The sequence below is a fragment of the Terrapene carolina genome, unplaced genomic scaffold (assembly GCF_002925995.2).
Source record: "Terrapene carolina triunguis isolate 2854851 unplaced genomic scaffold, T_m_triunguis-2.0 Scaffold68, whole genome shotgun sequence".
Lineage (NCBI taxonomy): Eukaryota > Metazoa > Chordata > Testudines > Emydidae > Terrapene > Terrapene triunguis.
In genome coordinates, this window is record NW_020664419.1 from 45,894,407 (window position 1) to 45,900,406 (window position 6,000).

Here is a 6,000-nt window from a genome sequence, read left to right on the forward strand (position 1 = left end):
AGGAGCTGGGGAGCTCCAGCCTGGTAAATCCCCAGGCTGTGAGGCTTGCTAAAAGGCCAAAACAGGTACTGGGGTTGCAGAGGCAGCTGGTCCAACCTCTTTGCCAATGATGAATGGCCATGACAGACTGCAGTCTGCCCCAGTGAATGGGGGCTAGGTGGTGACTGGCAGTAGCCACTGAGGCAAGGTGGGTGAGAGGGTTGAGGGTTCCCCTGGGAGGGGAGACCCAGAGTGTGGTGGGGTACTGCTGGGGCAGATCCCTGAGGTAAAGGGCACAGGGGTCTGGGAGGGACACAGGGGCCTGAGGCAGGTGAGACACTGGACAGTAGGAGGTGCTCTGTATGCTGGAGAGCTAATTCCCAGGATAACCAGCAGTAGGTGCTGCACCGGTGAGTCTTGCTTTGCTACACGTGGTGGAGACTGTGGGCACATGTGATCTGCCCCGATACAAGGGGCAGGGCAAGGACTGTGGGACTATTGCCCGGAGATCAGGAAAGAGGGGATGATGGATCCCGGCTGCACTAGGGTTTTCTTGATGAAGACCCCAGGTGCCATCTGGTTGGGCCCTGGTGTCAGCGCCCCGGTGGAAGGGAGTGGATGACCTGCGAGGGACCTGAGAGACCCAAGAGGGACTATTGGAGGGGCAGTGGGCCCTCCATTTGGGGCAGCTGGCAAGGGAGCAGCGAGCCCTGGTAAAACTCCTCCAGAGGGAGTTTCTGAGGAGCCACCAACAGCATGACAGAAAGCCCAGCGCCGGGGCCAGGAGGCTGGTGGTGGAACGCAGGGCTTGTTACACCTGTGGGCGGTGTGGACATGTAAGGGTGGATTGTCCCTACTGGGATGGGGGCAGGAAGCCTGACCCAGAATGGGAGAAGGGACAAGCCCCTACAAGAGGTCACCTGGCGAGGGAAGTCAGGAGGCAACAAAGGTGTTGGGCCTGTGGGTGGCAGGGGTACCTATGGAGGGAGTGCCCTGCCTTAAGGAATCTGACCCAGGGCAGCCCAGGGAGGGCTGTCCCAGAGAAGGACCAACGGCAGAAGCCGGGGCCCAGGGCAGCAAAGGGGCAGGGAGCCTGCTTTGGCTGCCATGAACGGGGCCACATAAAGAGGAACTGCCCCCTCAGAAGAGGGCAAACTCGGGTGGAGGGGCCTGAGGACCCAAAGGGGTCAAGGTCCGGCCAGGTAGCTGCTGCAGAGAGGGTAGTAGACCTGCCCGAGAGCCACCCATGGGGGATGGTGGACAAAGAGACTGGGACACAATGGGCCTAGCAAGAGGCCGGGACCCAGGCCGTTGTGGAGCAGGTTGCAGTAGGAACCCAGACCCTGAAGGAAGACGGCAGAAGCGGAGCTACAAAAAGCCCACCGGGAAAAAGAAGATCTGGCCCTAAAAGTGAAAGACAATGAGGAGCGGCGAGTGTGACTGATGGGACATCTCCGGGTTGCACAGGCTCAAGGACCCCCCTTGCCCCGGGTGTGGGATTTTGAGGGGGGCTGTAGTGGGGCAGTCACCCCGCTCAGGCCCTGTAGGGGTTAAAACAGCCCTACGAAGGGGCTGCCCCGGGGAGCCAATAGGGTAGGCTGATTGGGGAAGCAGCCACAGCTGGGGCCACGCCCCAATCAGGCCACAGCTGGCCCTATAAAATGGCTGTGAGCCAAGAGCTGAGGCACTCTCTCCAGCCTTGGAGGGAGGAGGACTGGGCTGCCTGGGAGCTCAGGGTACAGGGAATGGAGCAGGGCTGGAGAAAGGCAGGAGGAGCTGGGGAGCTCCAGCCTGGTAAATCCCCAGGCTGTGGACCTTGCTAAAAGGGCCAAAACAGGTACTGGGATTGCAGAGGCAGCACTCCAGAGATAGCTCTTGCTTCACTACACCAGGGTTGTCAGTTATCTTGTTTGTCAAGGTCCAAATTTCTTGGTTAAGTTATAGTCAAGTTCCAGACTCCAGAGAAAATAATAATAATAATAATAATAATAATAATAATAATAATAAGAAGAATTATAATAAGTAAATAAAAAAAATTTGGGGTCTGCTCAAAAGCATTTGGCAGCCTGGATTTTGCCCGCTGTCTGCCTATTGATGACCACTGCCATAAACTGTCTTACGTTCATCCCCAAAATGTGTGAACCTTAAGTAACCTCACACCTAATCTTTTGTAACACAACCCCAAAAAGGCCAGGTCTGAATGGCTTCAGCTTATGTTGCAAGTTCTAGCAGGCAGCCAAAGGCTGACATGGTTCCTTTACATGTATTTAAAATAACCCACATAGTATAGTCAGGACTCCGTTCCATGACTGCTTAATCTAGTTGAAGATATAAGGCAGCTATTGTGCAGCACAGGCTGTGTTCCTCGGTCTGGAAGCTCACAAGGCAGGAAGAGCCACAATGTTTGCACATCCTGCATCCTAAATATGGAAACCCTTTTGTGTTTATTTCATCTGAATTCTGTATCTTCTCTATCACGGGACATGATAACGTGAATTGCATGGCTAACTATAAAGCTGAGCTGGAAATCTCATTGGGATAAGCTTTTATTTTATTTTATTTTGCCAGATTCCTTTCCCTGGCGAGATCAGAAATACATTATGCCTTTCTCCTAGTGCTCTGCCACTCCAGTTTCTACTCCCAGCAGATGTGTGATAATAAAACATAATGGGGGGCGGGCGGCAGGGAGGGGCGAGTTTTAAACAAAGCTTTCCAAACTCTGAAAATGGGGCAGTTTGGCTTCAGTTCAAAGCACTGGTAAAGGTTTGTGTCAGTTCCTGTATTGCACAAACTGGTTCACTTGTCTGTAGTTAGTAAGAACCAAATTATACCCTTCCCAAGAGATAACTCCTGGCTGCGTCTCTACCTTCTCTCATGGGTTTCTTCTAATTCTTCCCTCAGAGGAAGCAGGAGAGGAAGCGGATGCTGAAGCCTCTCAGCCATATATAAGTCCAGGTTGCACTGGGAAAGGAACAGCCCCATGGAAGGTCAGACCCTCTTTGCTTTTTCTGCCTCCACTACTGCTTGCTATACCCATGCAAAATAAGCTTTTCTGCAGAATCAGAGCTAGTGGTGTTTCAAACTGCTTTAATTTAGGCATTAGTTTGGTTTGGAACATCCACTCTGTAGGTAGGGGAGAAAGCCATGGAAAGCAGTTCATTTCCCTGCCCTCAACTTGCCCCTGCAGTCTCACAGAGCCCCTACTCCATGTTATTCCCATGGATAGGGTCCTGGAAAATCTGGGGAAGGGTGGAAATAGGAATTAGGTAACTGGACTAGATGGAACACTCGTTTGCCCTGATGTACTGTGTCCAACAGTGGCTAATGTCAGATACTTCTGAAGGAAGTGGGCAATTATGGAATACCCTGCCCATAGAATAAGTTTCTTTCTAACCTGTATAGGACTGGAACCAAAGCCCACCAAAGACAATGTTAGTCTTTCCATTGACTTGTATGGGATATTGATCATCCTCTTGGTGTTTTCACTTGTGCCCCAAAGCATAACTGTTTAAAATTATATCTGGTGTTTGTAGGTAGGGTTGGCCTGACATGAGTAATTAAACACAAGGGACCGAGGTCCTGTTTCTGGAAGATAGGATTAGGGAGGTAAACAAATCATCACACTGAAAATAGAACATTTGTGCTAAATAAGTTAAATAGGTCAGTAGGCTAAAAAGACAGAATGTCTGAGACAGCTAAGATAAGAGGGAGAACACCCAGGGAACCATTTACTACAAACAAGATAACAATGGACAAGATAAGTTAAGAATATAGAGATAAGGTAAAGAGTGTGTCAAATGTGGACAATGAGTATAATGCATAGGGATTGGTTCCTGGAAAGTAACCAAGCCAAGGAAAAATGTGTGATGCAATGTATATTAAATGCAATGAGATGTGTCATGTTGTAACAGGGTGGCATCTGCCTCTTGCAAGAGCACCCCACATGATTGATGGTTTCTTCTGTAGGTCTTCAGTGACTCAGCCCTCCGGCCAAGTCTCACACGCTGTCTGTAAGTTGAACAGAACAAACAAACCCCTTCCAGGGTATACAGACGTTATCTTCCTTCAAGGCTTCCTCCCTGGAGCCACAGCCCTCTAACAGGCCAACAGGGCACATTGCAATACCCTCCGTTGGTGTGTCCTTTTCGGCAGCCCCTTCACCCCCAGGCTCAGTCTTTAACCAGACCAACAGGGTCCATCATGGTACCCTCACTTGGTCTGGCTAGGTAAGGCTCAGTCCTTACTTGGTCCCTGCAGCCAGCCAGGAGCTCCTTCTTAGCTCCCCTGGTCTTCAGCAGCCCTCCCTGGGCTCAGCCCTGCCTGCACTGAGCTGTCCATGATCCTGCTGCTCTTCCATCTAACCAGAAATCTGATCCTCTCTTCCAGCTCTGCTGCTGCTTTTATATGGCCATCCTGGCCCCTGATTGGCCACTCCAGCAGCCCCTCTGATTGGCTGTTTGCCCTGCAGACACTCTAGGCTGCCTGGAGGACTCTTCCTCTGCTCTTTTCTGGGGCGGGGTGAGGCAGGGGGCCTCTGGACCTAGTCCACCCTGTCATACATTTATATAAGCAGAGAATGTTTCTGTGTAACTTCGGAGCTGTGATGTACCCTGCATCCATCCCTCTGTATCGGAGTATGATTAGCTCAGTGTAGCATTGCTGTATGCTAAATAAAAATACCTGAGTGACCAAGTCTGAAGTCAAATTGAGTTCTTGGGAAGCTGAATGGAAAGTGGTTTTGGAGGTAATCCCAACAGTGCTGTCATCTTCTTCACCGTGTTCCCTCAAGCCCTTATGCCAGATGTGTGTTCTCCACCCACAGAAGCAAGAAGAGTCCCAATGGCTTTACAGCACTCTTTTAGTGATTGTACAGATAGAGAATAGTGAATGTTTGAACTTCTTCCTGGAGAAACTGAAACCTGGGAACCAGCTGAATTTGTGAAAGCTTTATTTTCTTGGTCATTTCTCCTGTTTAATTGACCAAATCTATCTGGAGGGAGTACATTAAGATCTACAGTACATTTACTTCGTGTTGGACAGAATTGTACCCTTTCATGTCCATAGCTTGAGGTTTTGCTGAAAGGTTTAATTGTTCCTGGCTTCAACATTCCTCATTAATTTCCATTCCAGGCAGGATGTTTTATGGCTGGTAGATTATTTGACATGACACACTATTGCAGGAATTGTTTCTTCCAAGCAACAAGACTGCAAATTTTTATTTTCTAATTTCTGCTGCTTCTACACAGTCTGAATGACCTCAGTGAACTTTGCTTAAAAAGGAAATGCTAAAAATAACTGAGGTCATTTTAATTTTATACAAATTTCCTCAAATTATATGGGAGTGCCTTGAGACTTCATCATCCTGGGTTCTGTGAGATACCAGAAACACACAGTGATCACTATATTAGACTCACTCCTGAGGGAAGCGATTTCCCGCCAAGACTGCTCCTAACAGTTTGAAACACTAAATTGTTTTGGGAAGTATTGCTGGAGTGCTCTTTATTGAACCAGAATTCTGCTTCCCATGAGGGGTTCTGTGCTGCAGCCTCGTGGAGGAGCAATGGATGGGACACAGAAATAGCTAAGAGTATACCAAACTAGGCAGGCAGGCTGCTACAACAGTGGAGCCAAGGACCCGAGGCAGGCGCATTATTAACAATATATATGAAAATGTATCAATATTTGGATTATGCTTCTCCCCCGTTGTATAAGGGCCTTCAGAAAGAGACTGTTTCTATATGTTTGTACAGCACCTAGCACAATGAATCCTGATTGGGGCCACTGGACATCTTTGATATAAATAATAATTATTATAGTGCACTGTTAGTTTTACCGTAATTAAGGATGCATTTAGGCTGTGTTCACCTTCATATTGCCTACAGTGCTGTTAACACACTCCAATATCACAGCCAAAATGCTTCTGAAATAAATGTAGTCAAACTTTACTAATTCTGGGTCACTGAGAATGAAAATTATGCTTAAAATTGTTGATTGGCTCTAGTTTTCAAGATATGCTATTGG